Source organism: Hemitrygon akajei, chromosome 1 (genome assembly GCF_048418815.1).
Source record: "Hemitrygon akajei chromosome 1, sHemAka1.3, whole genome shotgun sequence".
NCBI lineage: Eukaryota > Metazoa > Chordata > Chondrichthyes > Myliobatiformes > Dasyatidae > Hemitrygon > Hemitrygon akajei.
The window spans coordinates 192,192,863-192,214,230 of record NC_133124.1 but is presented as its reverse complement, the minus strand read 5'-3'; positions in this window follow the sequence as shown (position 1 = coordinate 192,214,230).

The window sequence follows — 21,368 nt, the reverse complement described above, 5'->3', positions numbered from 1 at the left end:
GAGACACAACTGACAAAAGAGGAGCGGAACCATTGATTACTGCTATTGTCTTTTGGAGAAGGATTGTTTACTTGGTACTGTTCTATTCATTGAAACCCCTCAGGGGGCAACCAGAGTGGGCTGGTTTGATGGGTTACATCATCCCAACCTGATTGACACCTGAGACCCCGTGAGTGGGGATAAAAGTGAGGTCTGGGGTAACACCCCTGAGACGCACCAGGAGAAACACTAGTGAGCATCAGAACCCCCACGAGACAGGGTGGGAGATCGGAGACCGAACGAAGGGTTGGTAAATTTTAACTCACAGTGTTTTGTAGCGAGACCAGTGGGGGCTTGTGTGTGTGTCCACCCTTGCCTGGGTGACGAGTCCACCACGGAAGAATGGTCTAGCTAAAGGACGGAGGGGTCATACGTGAATGGCCACAACAATAACGCATCGACGGATCAAAATTGTAAAGGAAGGTTGGCAAGATAATAGCTGTTACTGTTCACACGTTTTCTCTCTCTCTCTCTCTCCAACAATTGCAACACATCGACAAACAACTACCGCAGCCTGCATGAACGGAACTGAACTTTATATTTCCATCTGACAATTCATTATCCCCTAGACAACGATAGAGCTTGTTTCACTAGTGATTATTATTATACCCGCACTTTTAGGTTTAGTATTGCCAACGTATATTCTCTGTATATTCGCATTGATATTATTTTGTATATTTTTGCTAATAAATATTGTTGAAAATAGTATCACCAGACTCCAACAGACACTTCTATCTTTGCTGGTAAGACACCCAGTTACGAGGTACGTAACACAAACAAATCCACTCCAACTTTGGAACAGGGTGTGGTATAAGTAGTTCTGCCGGCTGCTTTCATCTGTAAGTAAGGCATACTTCACATGAAGCAGTGATCTGGCTGATGTCTTGGTTCATTTTTGGCCAGTTATTCACTTCACAATCTCTTTGTTTACATTTTTCCTCCCCAAGGTGCCATTCCTGTATCTTCTGGAGCATTTCCTTGCATAGTGACACAGGAATCACAAATCTCTTCCCTTTTGAAGACCAAAACTTCTACTACTGACAGTTGAGCTCTACATGCCCAGTAATCCCAAATACACATTGGAGAGTCATCCTTAGTTGCTGGCCATCCTTTCTGTATTGTGTCTGAGTACCTCCATTGTTTCATCTGTCCCTGCTGCTGTTCTAATCCTCTGTTCTATCAGGAGATACTGGAATGGAGGTGACAATCATGTCAACGTAAGCCTGTATATCAGCATTAATCTCTTGGCCACCCTTTTATTTATTGTTGACTGTTTGAGACAATGCATTAGCAGCAAACATGTATTTTCCTGGTGTGTAGTTCATCTTCACATCATATTTCTGAAGTCTTATCAACATGCACTGTAGCCTCATGGGACAGTCATTCAGTGGTTTGGATATAATTGAGACCAGTGGTTTATGGTCTGTCTCCACTTCAGAAGTTTGTCCATAGATATGCTGATGGAACCTTTCACGTGGATATGTGCTATCAAGAAGCTCTTGCTCTATTTGAGCATAGTTGTTTTCCACACTTGTTGAAGCCCTTGATCCATAGGCCACAGGTTGCTATGTGTCATCATGCTGCTGCAGTGGTACCGCCCAAAGGCTGTACTTGGATGCATAAGCTGAGATCCTAGTACACCTTTCCAGATCATAAAACCTCAGCAGGGGTTCTTCCATTGGGGATTCTTTTCAGCCTCTGGAAACACTCTTCTTGCTCATGAGACCAAATCCACCCATTTTGCTGCTCAAGGAGTGATCTAAATGGTGCTGACACAGTAGACTGTTGAGGGATAAACTTCACCAGGTAAGTCACCATCCCCCAGGAAACATCCCAGCTCCTCTTTGTTTTGAGGCCTCTCCATGTTCTCAATGACTGATGTCTTCCTTGGGTCAGGCTTCACTCCCTCTTCTGCTAGGACATCTCCTATGAAAAACAGTGTCTTAAAAATCAAACTCACATTTCTCTTTTATTTAATTCCATGTCATGTCGAGCACTTGTCTCAGTAGTGCATCATGTTCCTCCTTGGTGGACTCCCAAACCATGTCAGCCATCATGGTCTTGACACCATGCCCTCAAAGATCATGAAGATGATTTTATGGTAGAATTCCGATGCAGACAGAATTCCATATGGTAATAAAGAAAACCCTAACTTCCCTGTGGTGTGTTAAAAGTACACAGTCTCAAACTTGACTCATCAATCTTCATCTGCCAAAAACCCAGATGACGCGTCAGGTTTGCTAAACCACTTGGCACCTAGAAACTGGAATATGATCTCCTCTCATGTTGGCAATTTAAAATGCTCTGCCTTGATGGCTTTGAGATCTCTTGGGTCTAGACATATCCGCAATGCTCCATGTTTCTTTTGCACAGTTGCCAGTAAGCTCACCCAATCTGTTGGTTCTTCAGTGTTCTGTATGACATTTATGCATTCCATGCATGCTACTTCTTGTCTGGATTTGTCTCTAAGTGAAAACAGTACTTTCCTGCATGCAAGGACAACAGGAGCCACTGTCTCGTCCACATGAGGTAAGGATCCGATCCCCTCAAAGACATCTGCGTACTCTTCCATGAGTGAAGTGTGGTCATCTTTGGTCTGTGAAGCTCATTAAAAACTTCTTTCACTAGGCTGAGCTTTTCACATGCACTCAAACCTGATATTGGCCGTACCCTCTTTTCTACAGTCAGTAGCTCTGCCTTCCTTGCGGTTGAAGTTCACTATACAACCCCCTTTTACTGGAACTTTCTCTCCAGTATAGCCTGTCGCTTTTAATTTCACTGGGTGAATCTTGTTTAGGCAACAGATTCACCTGAGCTACGGTGTCCAGCTTGAATGGAATTACTGTTTCATTCACAGTTACTGGAACAATCCATTCTGTCTTACCAGCTCCCGCAGTCTTTGGAGATTCTAGAAAAGACTTCCTCCACTTCTTCAGCAACCGTGTGCGCCTTTCCCTTGGTAGCTCCCACTTTGCAACACTTTATAAAATTATTCTTCTTCCCGTAAATATTGCAGGATTTTCTGTAAGCAGGACACATCGTTGGGATGTGCCTACCTCTACATTTGCTGTTTGATCCCACTTTTTTTTGCTTTACTGTTGCTCTAACATCAATTGCTATGAAGTGTTTCGAACGATTGGTTATGGCACACATCAACCATAACCTACCGGTCAACCTCGACGCTTTGCAATTCGCCCACCGGAGCAACAGGTCAATGGCAGATGCCATCTCTCTGGCACCACATTCCTCCTTAGAACACCTGGAGAATAAAGACGCATATGTAAGGCTCCTTTTCATTGACTACAGCTCTGCCTTTAATACCATCATTCCAAATAAACTGATTCCTAAGCTCCGGAACCTGGGTCTTAGCACTCAGATCTGCAGCTGGATATTCAACTTCCTCACAGACAGGACCCAGGCTGTAAAAATAGGGGACAAGCTCTCCTCTACAATCACTCTGAGCACCGGTGCCCCACAAGGCTGTGTACTCAGCCCCCTGCTGTACTCACTGTACACCCATGATTGTGTAGCCAAGTTTCCATCGAACTCAATATATAAGTTTGCTTATATATTTTTTAGATTTTAAACTTTTTTAGATTTGTTTTTACAAGACTGTTTAATGTCCTGTTCACAGTTAATAGATAAATATGATACCTCTAATACACATTTTTTCAGATATTTACAGGTTAGGAATTTTTTACGTGATTTTTTACCGAATTACCCCTCGGCCTGCTCTTTAAATTTGGTTTATGCTATTTTTCAGTTTAAACCTTTTCAAAAATGATAATAGCTATCATTTATAAACAGTTAATGAATGCTCGTATGTCGCCTGGGAAGTATCTGGGAAGTAGAACTTCAACATTCACTTTCAGATAATCAATGGAGTAAAACTTATTATTTAGTCAATAATTCATCTATCTGCGCACGCCATATCTTAATTCAGTTTAAGATAGTACACAGGGCGCATATGTCCAAAGATAAATTGGCGCATATTTTTCCTAATATAAGCCCTATTTGTGACAGATGTAACGCAGAAGTGGCTACTCTAACTCATATTTTTTGGTCATGTGTAAGTTTAAACAATTTTTGGAGGGATGTGGTTGGAATATTATCTAAAGTTATAGATGTGGATGTTCAACCTAATCCACTTACAGCAATTTTTGGGATTATTCCAGAGGAAGCAAGCAAGGTGTCTGCTTCCGCCCAACATGTGATAGCTTTTTCAACTTTACTGGCTAGGAGAGCTATTTTGCTACACTGGAAAGAATCTAACCCACCTACTGTTTTTTTTATTGGCTCTCCTCCATTATGTCATGTCTAAGCTTGGAGAAAATTAGAAGCCGGACATTTGATACATCCTTTAATTTTGAACAAGTCTGGCGACCCTTTACTCAATATTTTCACATGATTTAATTAATTAATTAATTAATTTGTTTTTCTTTATTCTCTTTGGGGAAAATCCTTATCCGTGAAGGTTCAGAGATGACTGGAAGGATGTTTTTTTTTCTCTCTTTTTAAAAATTTTTTATCCTCAATTGGACTGCCCAATCTTTCTTTTTCTTTCTTTTTTCTTTCTCTTTTTTTGTTTCAGTTTAGTTAGTGGGGTTTTTTTCCTTTATCAAATAAAATTTCCAATTTTTTTAATGATTGCTATGAGGAGTTGTAGTTTTTTTTTACCATTGTATATATAACAGCGTAATATTTTACCTATTTGATTTTGACATTATATACTTTGTTTTTATTATTGCTGTTTATATGTCTTTCATATTATCTGTTTTCATATTATCCTCCTCTGATTTGTATATTCTTTATTTGAAAATCAATAAAAAGATTGAAAAATGAAATGAAGCTTGCTGATGACACCACAATTGTAGGCCGTATCTTGGGTAATGATGAGTCTGAGTACAGAGAGGAAATTAAGAACCTGGTGACATGGTGCGAAGACAATAACCTATCCCTCAACATCAGCAAGTCGAAGGAATTGGTTGTTGACTTCAGAAGGAGTAGCGGACTGCATGACCCCATCTACATCGGTGGTGCACAGGTGAAACAAGTCAAAAGCTTTAAGTTCCTCGGGGTGAATATCACAAATGACCTGACTTGGTCTAACCAAGCAGAGTCCACTGCCAAGAAGGCCCACCAGCTCCTTTACTTCCTGAGAAAGCTGAAGAAATTTGGCCTGTCCCCTAAAACCCTCGCTAGTTTTTATAGGTGCACCGTAGAAAGCATTCTTCTAGGGTGCATCACAACCTGGTATGGAAGTTGTCCTGTGCAAGACCGGAAGAAGCTGCAGAAGATTGTGAACATAGCCCAGCACATCACACAAACCAATCTTCCATCCTTGGACTCACTTTACACCGCACGCTGTCAGAGCAGTGCTGCCAGGACAATCAAGAATAAGTCCCACCCAGCCAACACACTTTTTTGTCCCACAAAAAGAGAAAGAAAGGTAGGGCTGGGGGGAGATTATAGTGAGGGGGGAAAAGAGAGAGAAAGAGAACCAGACTAAAATAATAGATAGGGATGGGGTAAGGGGGGTCAGGGGTATCAACGGAGGTCTGTGAGTTGGATGTTCATGCTGGCAGGAAGGAGGCTACCCAGGCAGGAGATAAGGTATTGCTCCATCGACCTGCGTGCGGCCTCATCTTGACGGTAGAGAAGGCCATGGACAGACATGTCGGAGTGGGAGTGGTCTGTGAAATTGAAGTGTGTGGCCACAGGGAGATCCTGCCACTGCTGGAGGACCGAGCGCTGGTGTTCGGCGAAACGGTCTCCCAGTCTGCGGCGGGTCTCCCCAATGTATAAGCGGCCACATCGGGAGCGCCGGATACTGTATATCACCCCAGTTGACTCGCAAGTGAAGTGGTGCCTCACCTGAAAGGACTGTCTGGGGCCTGGGATGGTGGTGAGGGAAGAAGTGTGGGGGCAGACGTAGCACTTCTTCCGTTTGCAGGGATGAGTGCCCGGAGGGAGGTCGGTGGGGAGGGATGGGGGGGGGGGATTGCACCAACAGTCAATGAACGTGGGTGAGGGCAGAATGAAGTGCCTGGAGATGGCATCCTCTGTTGACCTGTTGGTGCGATAGGCAAATTGATGGGGGTCCAGGGTAGCGGGCAGACAGGATTTCAGATGTGATAGAACCAGCCTCTCAAAGCACTTTGCAATGATGGGGGTGTGAGTGCAACTGGGCGGAAGTCATTCAGGCCCTTGGCAGTGGAATGCTTCGGCTCTGGCACAATGGTGGTGATCTTGAAGCTTGTGGGGACAACCGCCTGGGCCAGGGACAGATTGAAAATGTCCGTGAAGACCCCGGCCAACTGCCCTGCACAGACACTGAGCACACGGCCAGGTATTCCACCCGGACCAGCTGCCTTCCGTACATTCTCCCTGCTCAGGGTGGTGCAAACATCGGAGGTGGGAAGTGAGAGAGGCAGTTCATCAGGTGGGGGATCCGCTTTGAGGGTGACCTCCTTGAGGTTTGAGCCTCTACATCATTATCCAGTTAGTCAGAGCCCCTGCTCTCCAGTATGATGATTGCTGATCTTGTACTTCACTGTCATGTTACTGCATTGAGCCTGTGCTCCTTGCAAACCAAAAACATGGTGACTTCTGTTTGGAATAAACTCAATGACTGAGCATCCACAGCCTTCTTGCATAGAAAATTGCAAAGATTCACCACCCTACTATAGTACAGTCCCTTGTAACCACAGGAGACTCACACCAGTCCTTTTACCTTTTCCATCCTCACCATCCAGGGATCCAACAGTTCCTCCTCTACTGATTAATTTTTTTTTTATTAGTTTTTCAAAACATTTTACAAATTGAAAACCCCAAATCCCAATAAGGAGCATTAATACAGTGCAAAATTAAGCATACAATAACAATATGCTACAAAGGAAGAGAATTTAACAAAAAAGCACCTAAATTAAAGACAAGTGAGCTCAGTGTCCTCCCCAAGCCCCACAACACAAGAAAAAAAAACAACAACTCCAGACCAACCACCACACAATATAGAGAGTATAAGTCAGGACAGTCAAACTCCCAGACTGTGAATACACTTAGCAACAGAGGATAATAATGCCTACTACCAGAAAAAAAAGGGAGCTGAAAGCAAGGGACCGAAAAGAAGAAAAAAAAAGGAAAAAAAAACCCTAGTCAAGAGGAAGGTTATGAAAGTACTCGATAAAAGGTCCCCAGACCTTGTGGAACTTTAGATCCGAATTAAGAACTGAATAATGAATTTTTTCGAGGTCCAAGTAGGCCATAATGTCGTTAAGCCATTGTGCATGAGTGGGCGGGGCAACATCTCTCCATCTAAGGAGGATCAAGCGTCTAGCCAGGAGAGAGGCAAAGGATAATATTCGACATTTGGTCGGACCCAGACATAAATCTGTCTCGCCCCAAAAATCGAACAGAGCAATTAAGGGGTTTGGTTCTAGGTGCTGATTCAGAATACACGATAATGTAGTGAAGACATCTTTCCAGAATTTCTCCAAGCTAGGACAGAACCAGTACATATGGATGAGAGAGGCCACGCCCCTCTTGCATTTATCACAGAGAGGACTAATGCCAGGGTAGAATCGAGATAGTTTAGATTTAGACATATGGGCTCTATGAACAATCTTAAACTGTAAAAGGCAATGGCGAGCACAAAGGGAGGTTGAGTTAACCGATTTGAGAACTGAGTCCCAGCTCTCCTCGGATAAGGAGATATTTAAATCCTGCTCCCAGGCCATTTTAATTTTATCCACAGGGGCCCGTCGTAAGGCTGCTAGTTTATCTCGGATAATTGATATTAAACCTTTACCTAGTGGATTAATGGAAAGAAATAGGTCCATAGCATTTTTCGCAGGCACTTCAGGAAAGTTAGGAATTAAAGGAGCAATAAAGTGTTGGATTTGGAGATATCTGAAAAAATGAGCGTTAGGCAGGTTGAACTTAACAGAGAGCTGCTGAAAAGAAGCGAAGCGATTATCAATGAAAAGATCTTCAAAATGTCTAATGCCCTTCCTATACCAAACATGGAATGCTGAATCGTACGTAGTAGGTAAAAAAAGGTGATTATGTGTGACAGGGCTAGAAACGGATAACCCCTGGAAACCATAGCATTTCCTGAACTGAGCCCATATACGCAAAGTGTGTCTAACAAGAGGATTAGCTATTGATCTGGGCAGACTACTAGGGAGTGCAGAGCCAAGAAGTGCAGAGATAGATAATTCTTTAGTGGAGCTCAACTCCATTGCCACCCAGTTAGGGCACTCGGGTTGGCCATGGAAGAAAGACCAGAAGGTAGCACAACGTATATTAGCTGCCCAGTAATATAAGCGAAAGTTAGGTAAAGCCATGCCACCCTCTTTTTTAGATTTTTGGAGGTGGATTTTATTAATTCTAGAGCGCTTATTCTGCCACAGATATGACAAAATAATAGAGTCTAAGAAATCAAAAAAAGATTTAGGAATAAAAATTGGGATAGATTGGAATAAGTATAAAAATTTGGGGAGAACATACATTTTAACAACATTAATACGACCTACCAAAGACATAGATAGAGGTGACCATTGTACCAGACTCTGTTTTATAGCATATGAAAGATTGACAAAGTTTTCACGAAAGAGATCTTTAAACTTCCTTGTGACTGTAATTCCAAGATAAGTAAATTGATTATGGACTACTTTAAAAGGGAGATCACGAAATATTAGTTCTTGTGCTTCTTTATTAATTGGGAAAAGTTCACTCTTATGTAAATTAAGTTTATAGCCAGAGATCTGGCTAAACTGGTCAAGAAGTGAAAACATTAGAGGTAAGGATGTAGACGGATTTGAGAGAAAGAGTAATAAGTCATCAGCATAGAGAGAAACTTCATGCTCAACATCCCTTCTCCAAATCCCGGTCAATTCAGGACAGTTTCAAAATGCTATCGCCAGAGGTTCTATAGCCAAATCAAAGAGAAAGGGACTTAAGGGGCATCCCTGACGGGTGCCACGTTTGAGATTAAATACTTGGGATTTCTGAAAATTGGTTAAAACAGAACAGGACACAGGTACAGCAATTGGATCCAAGAGATGAAACTTTGGCCAAGGTCAAATTTTTCTAAGACTGCAAAAAGGTAGTTCCACTCTATACGATCAAATGTTTTCTCCGCATCGAGGGAAATAACACATTCAGGAGTCCCAGTTGGAGCTGAGTATAAGATATTAAATAGACGCCGAATGTTAAAAAAAGGGAGACGGTTTTTAATAAAGCCTGTTTGGTCATCAGAGATAATGGAGGGAATAACGGTTTCTAATCTATGAGCCAACACTTTAGCTAAGATCTTTACATCAACATTGAGCAGAGAGATCGGCCTGTACGAGGAACACTCGGTTGGGTCTTTGCCCTTTTTTAAAAGAAGAATAATAGATGCCTCATTGAAAGAGGGTGGCAATTTGCCGTAATTAAACGAGTCAGATAGTACTGAAAGTAACTGAGGAGAAAGAAGTGAAGAGAATGATTTATAAAATTCTACAGGGAACCCATCAGGTCCAGGAGATTTCCCTGAGGACAGTGCAGAAATTGCAAAAGATATTTCTTCTGATGATATAGGCGTATTGAGTTTGGCTTTGAAATCAGATGAGAGTGAGGGGATATTCAGATTCCGTAAAAATTGATCAACAGAGATATTGTCATTCAGAGATTCAGAGGAATAAAGCCGAGAATAAAAATTTTTAAATGCATCATTAATTTCTAAATGATCCGATGTAAAGTCTCCGTTCTCCTTCTAGATCTTTGTAATATGTTGTTTGGCTTTGGAACGCCTCAGCTGATTGGCTAGGAATTTACCAGACTTATCCCCATGAATGTAAAAGCGACTCTTGCTTTCGAGAAGTTGGCGTTCGACAGGTTGAGTGGACAGAAGGTTAAATTTAGTTTGGAGTTCAACGCGCTTCTTGTATAATTCAGGGTTCTTAGTTTGGGCATATATTTGATCCAAATCTTTAATCTGGTTAATGAGGTCTGATCGATCTGCACGGGATCTTCTGTTGAGATTTGCTGTGTAAGAGATTATTTGACCCCTCAGATATGCTTTCATGGCATCCCAGACAATCTGGGATGGCACTTCAGGTGATGTATTAGTGTTAAAATAAAAGGTTATCTGATCCTTAATAAATTTTACAAAATCATCATCTGATAATAAAGTTGAATCAAACCGCCAGTGTTTATTCCTCTGAGGGAGACCCGGAAAGTTCAGAGAGAGGGTAATTGGGGCATGGTCAGAAATCAGTATACTCTGATAGTCACAAGAGTGGGCAAATGGGATAAGTTGGTTATCGAGTAAGAAATAGTCAATTCTAGTGAAGGTATGGTGAACATGTGAGAAAAAAGAATAATCTCTCTCTGTAGGATGGAGGAAACACCATATATCAGAGATACCAAAATTAGAGAGAAACGATTGGATAGCTAAGGCAGATTTAGTAGGTGATCTGGTAACAGAGGACGATCGATCCAGTTTAGGATCCAACCAACAGTTGAAGTCACCACCCAGTATAAGAGAGTATGAGTTTAAGTCTGGTAGTGAGGAAAAAAACCGTTCAAAAAAGTTAACATCATCAAAGTTGGGGGCATACAGATTTGCTAGTGCAACTTTAGTGTTATATAGTTTACCAGAAACAATAATAAAACGGCCATTTGTATCAGATATTTTATTATGGAGTTCAAAAGGAATATTTGAGTTAATAAGAATGGAGACTCCCCTAGCTTTAGCGGCAAAGGATGAATGAAAATGCTGACCCGCCCACTTTGACAGAAGCCGGGAGTTATCAAAACAACGAATATGAGTTTCTTGAAGGAAAGCAATGTCAGCTTTGAGTTGTTTGATATGTGAGAATACCTTCCTCCTTTTAACAGGGCGATTCAATCCCTTTACATTCCAGCTCACGAATTTAAGTGCACTAGCCATTATCAATTACTAATGCATAAAAGGCAGCAGGCATATAAAAAGTCAAGCAGTACAATAGCAGTCTGGGAGCAGAGATGTAAACATAGATTCGTAAAATCGAAACATATACATGTCCTGAGCAATAAAGAAAAACAATAAATACAGTGAGTGATGTTGGAACTGGAAAACTCACCCCAACCACACAACCCAAAACTAGACGGCTACCAAAACAAGTAGCTGGCTCTACCAAAAAAATTAACCCAAATACAACTTCCAGATCTGTGTCATTAACAACAGTTCCGTATAAATACTATAGCAAATAGTAACTAGTTTATGCACTAGAAAACATAACTACAGATTAGAACACCTTCTGCAGAAATATAAAACTTAATACAGAGAAAATCGGAAGAAAACCAAAACTAACCTACCCGCGAAAAATTATAGAAGAATAAAGTAAGAGAAAGGGTAAAAAAAGGTAAAAAAAAGAGAGGAAGGGGAAAATTATAAATTCAAGACGAGTATTTATCAACCATTTACAGAGAGGAGAGAAAAAAATTCAGAGATTAGAAAAAAGGGGTGAAAAAAAGAAAAAATAAAATAAATAAATATTTAAAAAAGGAAAAATAAATCAGCAATTAAACTGTGAACCAACAAACAGGGAGGCCTTCACTAAAGACTTCGAACCTCCAAAACAAGTTAGAGTCAGTTGTAGAACTCTGTAGATAAAGTTATACAAGAATAAAAATAGATTACACACACACCAAATCCCGAGAGAGATTGTCATCAGCCCTTAGAGTTTCAATGAATAATGTCTGAGTGATTCAAGTGAAGTCTGAGTCCAGAAAAAGTAATTTTACTACGAGGAGTACTTATCCACCATTTTAGGAGGTCCGATCAGATTCCGAAGATGACTGGATAGCCGGAAGACTTGCCACAAATGCTTCAGCTTCCTTCACTGATTTGAACCACTTGTATTTTCCGGTATTAAGCTTGATTCATAGATCGGCAGGATTGCGAAGAGAGGGTTTAAAACCACGATCAAAAAGCACTTTCATTGCGCCTTTAAACTCAGCGCGCATCTTTAAGGTCTGGGGTGCAAAATCTTCCACAAAGCGAATGGTTGTATCCTGGAAAGGAAAAGAGCCCCTGCGACGTGCCTCTACAATCAGACTGTGTTTTACCTGGTATTGATGGAAGCACAAGATTACTGGTCGCGGACGGGAGCCCAGAATTCCGGGGGGAACGTAAACTCTGTGTGCCCGTTCGAGCTCGGGCAGGTTCAGAAGCAAATCTTTCCCGAATATCTCACAGAGAAACTTGGCGAAAAACTTCACAGTTGATCCCTCTGGCAATCCAAGAATTCTAAGATTGCAGCGTCTGCTGCGATTTTTGAGATCCACCATTTTGGAAAGGAGTTTGTTACATTTTTCCTCTAAGCTGGAACAGAGAGTCTCCAAGTATCGAACACGACTTTCTAAATCTTCAGAAGTCGAATCGATGCGAGATAGGTGTTCGGCATGCTTGTCCACTTTATCGTTGATCCGATCCAGTTTGTCTTCCAACTGTTTGAAAGCGGTTTTAAATTCCTTTAAAATTTCGTCTCGGAGCTTTCCGAGCGCAACCAGGATCTCGTCTGAGGGAGCCGGAGCTTCCTTTCTCCCAGATTTAGAACGCTTGCTAGACATTGTAAGTTAGATATGTTCACAGGCAAGTAAGAGATACTGAAAAAATTCCTAACTAAGGTTTAAAAAATGGAGACATTTAGTGCAAAGATAGCGACAGTAACGGAACAAAAGTTCGGAGCAGCTAAGCAATTGCCATCTTACCGGAAGTCCCTCCTCTACTGATTCACTCATACAATGGCCAATCCACTGGGACCTTGGCCTCTGCCTCTTTTCGTCAAAGCCTCAGTTCCCCACTCCAACCCTTTCCCACTAACACTATGGCCACTCCTACTATGGCTGCTCCCACAATGCATAAACCTCATTTTTTTTATGGGCCCATGTGAGACCCACACGCTACCACAGTTGCTCTTTCCAATAATTCCCACACCTGCACAAAGATTGCTCTCCCTACCCCAAAGCGAAAGAGTCTCCATTCTAAATGCCAACTGTTCATTTCCCTCCACAGATGCTGGCTGACCTTCTGAGTTCCTCCACCATCTTGTGTGTTGAATCACCACGGCAACCCTGGCCACACCCTATCAGGGTGATTCCCTTCCCCAATTCCCTCTGCAGAGTGGAGCAAACTTTCCTTTGTCTCTTTCCCAGCCCTGCTGAAGGGTCTTTGACCTGAACTGTTCACTCTGCTCATGCCCTCGAACCCACTGAGTCTTTTATTCTGCTTGTTGAAGAATTGCTGCCTCTTCTTTCAGAAGAGCAGACTGCTTTCTACAGGTGACTTGCTGAAAATTATATGGCAAAATGTCTTCGAATCGCTTCTACAGGAGTTCATGAAGTCCTGATGCAGGGTTTTGACCTGAAATGTTGACGACTCCCACAGATGCTGCTTGACCTGCTGAATTCCTCCACCAGGTTGTCGGCTCCATGAAGTCTACCTGACACTGAAATAGCAGTGCTGGTCTTCGACAGGCTGTGCCTCGAATTCCAGTGACCCGACCTCAGTTACCACTGTTGTGGAATTTGCATGTTCCCTCCGTGACTGAATGCATCCCAAGGCTGCTAGATAAGTCGGCCACTGTAAGGTGCCCCTCGTATGTAAATAGAGACGGGAGAATCGGTGTGTGGGGGGTGGGGGAGTGAGGGGTATGGCTGGTGAGGGCGCTGGAGTTACTGAGCATGTGCGAGAATAACCAACAGGAAACTAAGAGGTGAAAAGACTTGATTTGCCAAATGGCTTCCTTTTTTAAAAAAAAGATAAGAAATTGTAGATTAGAAGAATTATTTTAAACCATCACCTTAACACGTGAGTCTCAAAGTTAAGGATGACATTAGGAATCCAGATTCCTACTTTGCCTTGTTTTAACTGTGCAGGTATTACTCCCAGAAATCAGCACCCCCTCCCGCGCCTCGGCACTCCCCCAGCTCGTCTCCCTGCCCCAGACCCTCTCCACCCCATACTCCTCTCCTTGGGACTTCCACCCGACTTTCCAGATGCAAACGACTTGCTGCTGGAACGTAGCCGGCCGGTTGCGATCCATCCAGCACGCCGGCTGCGGGAAGCAGCTCAAACGCGGCGAACCTCCTCCAGGAGGGATGCTACTCAAATGCTGAATGCCTTTGCGAAGTCTGCCAGATAAGGGCCAAGTTCAATGGATGAGCTTAATATTTTCCTTCCTGCGCTTGGCTCACAGTTCCTTCTCTCAGTCCAGCGAGGCCGGATTATCAAGTGGGAGTTAGTGAGAAGCTGCATCTGCCGACGATTAACAATGAAAGTGTGAGAGGTGGGGAGTGGGGGGGGCGGGGGTAGAGGGTGGGTGGAGGGGTCCCTCTTATTTCTTCAGAAAACCGGCCACATAACCATCGAATCCCTTCCCACAGAGGGAGGGGAAATTAGAGAGTCTCAGGATGATATGGGCATTAAGAACTCTTCATGATTTAATGGGTTCACAGGAAACACTGATGAAATCTCACAGTCTGGGAGTGATTGAAGGGGCGTTTCTCCAGGTTGTAGGGTTCCTGCATTACAGGGGTTGGTGTCTGTTGTAACAGGTCCTATCCTACTGAATGGTTTAATTATACCATAAGGTGGACACGACCTCACTATCTATCTGGCCGTGACCGTGCACCTCACTGTCTATCTTGCCGTGACCGTGCTCCGCACTGTCTGTCTGGCCGTGACCGTGCTCCTCACTGTCTATCTTGCCGTGACCGTGCTCCTCACTGTCTATCTTGCCGTGACCGTGCTCCTCACTGTCTATCTGGCCGTGACCGTGCTCCTCACTGTCTATCTGGCCGTGACCGTGCTCCTCACTGTCTGTCTGGCCCTGACCGTGCTCCTCACTGTCTATCTTGCCGTGACCGTGCTCCTCACTGTCTATCTTGCCGTGACCGTGCTCCTCACTGTCTATCTGGCCGTGACCGTGCTCCTCACTGTCTGTCTGGCCCTGACCGTGCTCCTCACTGTCTCTCTTGCCGTGACCGTGCTCCTCACTGTCTCTCTGGCCGTGACCGTGCTCCTCACTGTCTTTCTGGCCGTGACCCTGCTCCTCACTGTCTATCTTGCCGTGACCGTGCTCCTCACTGTCTATCTGGCCGTGACCGTGCTCCTCACTGTCTATCTTGCCGTGACCGTGCTCCTCACTGTCTATCTTGCCGTGACCGTGCTCCTCACTGTCTATCTGGCCGTGACCGTGCTCCTCACTGTCTGTCTGGCCCTGACCGTGCTCCTCACTGTCTATCTTGCCGTGACCGTGCTCCTCACTGTCTATCTTGCCGTGACCGTGCTCCTCACTGTCTATCTGGCCGTGACCGTGCTCCTCACTGTCTGTCTGGCCCTGACCGTGCTCCTCACTGTCTCTCTTGCCGTGACCGTGCTCCTCACTGTCTCTCTGGCCGTGACCGTGCTCCTCACTGTCTTTCTGGCCGTGACCCTGCTCCTCACTGTCTATCTTGCCGTGACCGTGCTCCTCACTGTCTATCTGGCCGTGACCGTGCTCCTCACTGTCTATCTTGCCGTGACCGTGCTCCTCACTGTCTATCTTGCCGTGACCGTGCTCCTCACTGTCTATCTGGCCGTGACCGTGCTCCTCACTGTCTGTCTGGCCCTGACCGTGCTCCTCACTGTCTATCTTGCCGTGACCGTGCTCCTCACTGTCTATCTTGCCGTGACCGTGCTCCTCACTGTCTATCTGGCCGTGACCGTGCTCCTCACTGTCTGTCTGGCCCTGACCGTGCTCCTCACTGTCTCTCTTGCCGTGACCGTGCTCCTCACTGTCTCTCTGGCCGTGACCGTGCTCCTCACTGTCTTTCTGGCCGTGACCCTGCTCCTCACTGTCTATCTTGCCGTGACCGTGCTCCTCACTGTCTATCTGGCCGTGACCGTGCTCCTCACTGTCTATCTGGCCGTGACCCTGCTCCTCACTGTCTACTGGCCATGACCGTGCTCCTGACTGTCTATCTGGCCGTGACCGTGCTCCTCACTGTCTACTGGCCGTGACCGTGCTCCTCACTGTCTACTGGCCATGACCGTGCTCCTGACTGTCTATCTGGCCGTGACCGTGCACCTCACTGTCTATCTTGCCGTGACCGTGCTCCTGACTGTCTACTGGCCGTGACCGTGCTCCTCACTGTCTATCTTGCCGTGACCGTGCTCCTCACTGTCTATCTGGCCGTGACCGTGCTCCTCACTGTCTACTGGCCCTGACCGTGCTCCTCACTGTCTGTCTGGCCGTGACCGTGCTCCTCACTGTCTACTGGCCGTGACCGTGCTCCTCACTGTCTCTCTTGCCGTGACCGTGCTCCTCACTGTCTATCTTGCCGTGACCGTGCTCCTCACTGTCTACTGGCCGTGACCGTACTCCTCACTGTCTACTGGCCGTGACCGTGCTCCTGACTGTCTATCTGGCCGTGACCGTGCACCTCACTGTCTATCTGGCCGTGACCGTGCTCCTGACTGTCTATCTGGCCGTGACCGTGCTCCTCACTGTCTGTCTGGCCGTGACCGTGCTCCTCACTGTCTATCTTGCCGTGACCGTACTCCTCACTGTCTACTGGCCGTGACCGTGCTCCTCACTGTCTACTGGCCGTGACCGTGCTCCTCACTGTCTATCTTGCCGTGACCGTGCTCCTCACTGTCTACTGGCCGTGACCGTGCTCCTCACTGTCTGTCTGGCCTTGACCGTGCTCCTCACTGTCTATCTGGCCTTGACCGTGCTCCTCACTGTCTACTGGCCGTGACCGTGCTCCTCACTGTCTGTCTGGCCGTGACCGTGCTCCTCACTGTCTACTGGCGGTGACCGTGCTCCTCACTGTCTGTCTGGCCGTGACCGTGCTCCTCACTGTCTACTGGCCGTGACCGTGCTCCTCACTGTCTGTCTTGCCGTGACCGTGCTCCTCACTGTCTACTGGCCGTGACCGTGCTCCTCACTGTCTATCTGGCCGTGACCCTGCTCCTCACTGTCTATCTGCCCGTGACCGTGCTCCTCACTGTCTATCTTGCCGTGACCGTGCTCCTCACTGTCTCTCTTGCCGTGACCGTGCTCCTCACTGTCTACTGTCCGTGACCGTGCTCCTGACTGTCTATCTGGCCGTGACCGTGCTCCTGACTGTCTATCTGGCCGTGACCGTACTCCTCACTCTATCTTGCCGTGACCGTGCTCCTCACTGTCTACTGGCCATGACCGTGCTCCTGACTGTCTATCTGGCCGTGACCGTGCTCCTCACTGTCTATCTTGCAGTGACCGTGCACCTCACTGTCTACTGGCCGTGACCGTGCTCCTCACTGTCTATCTTGCCGTGACCGTGCTCCTCACTGTCTCTCTTGTCGTGACCGTGCTCCTCACTGTCTATCTGGCCGTGACCCTGCTCCTCACTGTCTATCTGGCCGTGAGCGTGCTCCTCACTGTCTATCTGGCCGTGACCGTGCTCCTCACTGTCTACTGGCCGTGACCGTGCTCCTCAATGTCTATCTGGCCGTGACCCTGCTCCTCACTGTCTGTCTGGCCGTGACCGTGCTCCTCACTGTCTATCTGGCCGTGACCGTGCTCCTCACTGTCTGTCTGGCCCTGACCGTGCTCCTGACTGTCTATCTGGCCGTGACCGTGCTCCTCACTGTCTGTCTGGCCGTGACCGTGCTCCTCACTGTCTATCTTGCCGTGACCGTGCTCCTCACTGTCTACTGGCCCTGACCGTGCTCCTCACTGTCTATCTTGCCGTGACCGTGCTCCTGACTGTCTGTCTTGCCGTGACCGTACTCCTCACTGTCTATCTTGCCGTGACCGTGCTCCTGACTGTCTACTGGCCGTGACCGTGCTCCTCACTGTCTACTGGCCGTGACCGTGCTCCTGACTGTCTATCTGGCCGTGACCCTGCTCCTCACTGTCTATCTGGCCGTGACCGTGCTCCTGACTGTCTCTCTGGCCGTGACCGTGCTCCTCACTGTCTATCTGGCCGTGACCGTGCTCCTCACTGTCTCTCTGGCCGTGACCCTGCTCCTCACTGTCTACTGGCCGTGACCGTGCTCCTCACTGTCAATCTTGCCGTGACCGTGCTCCTCACTGTCTATCTGGCCGTGACCCTGCTCCTCACTGTCTACTGGCCGTGACCGTGCTCCTCACTGTCTCTCTTGCCGTGACCGTGCTCCTCACTGTCTCTCTTGCCGTGACCGTGCTCCTCACTGTCTATCTGGCCGTGACCCTGCTCCTCACTGTCTATCTGGCCGTGACCCTGCTCCTCACTGTCTATCTGGCCGTGACCGTGCTCCTCAATGTCTATCTGGCCGTGACCCTGCTCCTCACTGTCTATCTGGCCGTGACTGTGCTCCTGACTGTCTATCTGGCCGTGACCGTACTCCTCACTGTCTGTCTGACCGTGACCGTGCTCCTCACTGTCTCTCTTGCCGTGACCGTGCTCCTCAATGTCTATCTGGCCGTGACCGTGCTCCTCACTGTTTCTCTTGCCGTGACCGTGCTCCTCACTGTCTGTCTGGCCGTGACCGTGCTCCTCACTGTCTGTCTTGCCATGACCGTGCTCCTCACTGTCTCTCTGGCCGTGACCGTGCTCCTCACTGTCTGTCTTGCCGTGACCGTGTTCCTCACTGTCTATCTTGCCGTGACCGTGCTCCTCACTGTCTGTCTGGCCCTGACCGTGCTCCTCACTGTCTATCTTGCCGTGACCGTGCTCCTCACTGTCTGTCTTGCCGTGACCGTGCTCCTCACTGTCTATCTGGCCGTGACCGTGCTCCTGACTGTCTATCTGGCCGTGACCCTGCTCCTCACTGTCTGTCTGGCCGTGACCCTGCTCCTCACTGTCTGTCTGGCCGTGACCGTGCTCCTCACTGTCTCTCTGGCCGTGACCCTGCTCCTCAATGTCTATCTGGCCGTGACCGTGCTCCTCACTGTCTACTGGCCGTGACCGTGCTCCTGACTGTCTATCTGGCCGTGACCGTGCTCCTCACTGTCTATCTTGCCGTGACCGTGCTCCTCACTGTCTGTCTGGCCGTGACCGTGCTCCTCACTGTCTGTCTGGCCCTGACCGTACTCCTCACTCTCTACTGGCCGTGACCGTGCTCCTGACTGTCTATCTGGCCGTGACCGTGCTCCTCACTGTCTATCTTGCCGTGACCGTGCTCCTCACTGTCTATCTGGCCGTGACCGTGCTCCTCACTGTCTATCTTGCCGTGACCGTGCTCCTCACTGTCTCTCTGGCCGTGACCGTGCTCCTCACTGTCTGTCTGGCCCTGACCGTACTCCTCACTGTCTATCTTGCCGTGACCGTGCTCCTCACTGTCTCTCTTGCCGTGACCGTGCTCCTCACTGTCTACTGGCCGTGACCGTGCTCCTGACTGTCTATCTGGCCGTGACCGTGCTCCTCACTGTCTATCTGGCCGTGATCCTGCTCCTCACTGTCTGTCTGGCCCTGACCGTACTCCTCACTGTCTATCTTGCCGTGACCGTGCTCCTCACTGTCTACTGGCCATGACCGTGCTCCTGACTGTCTATCTTGCCGTGACCGTGCTCCTCACTGTCTCTCTTGCCGTGACCGTGCTCCTCACTGTTTCTCTGGCCGTGACCCTGCTCCTCACTGTCTGTCTGGCCGTGACCATGCTACTCACTGTCTCTCTGGCCGTGACCGTGCTCCTCACTGTCTGTCTGGCCGTGACCGTGCTCCTCGCTGTCTGTCTTGCCGTGACCCTGCTCCTCAATGTCTCTCTGGCCGTGAACATGCTCCTCACTGTCTACTGGCCGTGACCGTGCTCCTCACTGTCTATCTGGCCGTGACCCTGCTCCTGACTGTCTATCTGGCCGTGACCGTGCTCCTGACTGTCTACTGGCCGTGACCGTGCTCCTCACTGTCTATCTGGCCGTGACCGTGCACCTCACTGTCTATCTTGCCGTGACCGTGCTCCTCACTGTCTCTCTTGCCGTGACCGTGCTCCTCACTGTTTCTCTGGCCGTGACCCTGCTCCTCACTGTCTGTCTGGCCGTGACCATGCTCCTCACTGTCTCTCTGGCCGTGACCGTGCTCCTCACTGTCTGTCTGGCCGTGACCGTGCTCCTCACTGTCTGTCTTGCCGTGACTCTGCTCCTCAATGTCTCTCTGGCCGTGAACATGCTCCTCACTGTCTACTGGCCGTGACCGTGCTCCTCACTGTCTATCTGGCCGTGACCCTGCTCCTCACTGTCTACTGGCCGTGACCGTGCTCCTGACTGTCTATCTGGCCGTGACCGTGCTCCTCACTGTCTATCTTGCCGTGACCGTGCTCCTGACTGTCTATCTGGCCGTGACCGTGCTCCTCACTGTCTATCTTGCCGTGACCGTGCTCCTCACTGTCTCTCTGGCCGTGACCGTGCTCCTCACTGTCTGTCTGGCCCTGACCGTACTCCTCACTGTCTATCTTGCCGTGACCGTGCTCCTCACTGTCTATCTGGCCGTGACCGTGCTCCTCACTGTCTATCTGGCCGTGACCGTGCTCCTCACTGACTGTCTGGCCCTGACCGTACTCTTCACTGTCTATCTTGCCGTGACCGTGCTCCTGACTGTCTACTGGCCGTGACCGTGCTCCTCACTGTCTATCTTGCCGTGACCCTGCTCCTCACTGTCTACTGGCCATGACCGTGCTCCTCACTGTCTCTCTTGCCGTGACCGTGCTCCTCACTGTCTCTCTTGTCGTGACCGTGCTCCTCACTGTCTATCTGGCCGTGACCCTGCTCCTCACTGTCTATCTGGCCGTGACCGTGCTCCTCACTGTCTGTCTGGCCGTGACCGTGCTCCTGACTATCTACTTGCTGTGACCGTGCTCCTCACTGTCTACTGGCCGTGACCGTGCTCCTCACTGTCTAATTGCTGTGACCCTGCTCCTGACTGTCTACTTGCCGTGACCGTGCTCCTCACTGTCTGTCTGGCCGTGACCGTGCTCCTGACTGTCTGTCTGGCCGTGACCGTGCTCCTGACTATCTACTTGCTGTGACCGTGCTCCTGACTATCTACTTGCTGTGACCCTGCTCCTCACTGTCTATCTGGCCGTGACCCTGCTCCTCACTGTCTATCTGGCCGTGACTGTGCTCCTCACTGTCTCTCTTGCCGTGACCGTGCTCCTCAATGTCTATCTGGCCGTGACCGTGCTCCTCACTGTTTCTCTTGCCGTGACCGTGCTCCTCACAGTCTGTCTGGCCGTGACCGTGCTCCTCACTGTCTGTCTTGCCGTGACCGTGCTCCTCACTGTCTATCTGGCCGTGACCATGCTACTCACTGTCTGTCTGGCCCTGACCCTGCTCCTCACTGTCTGTCTGGCC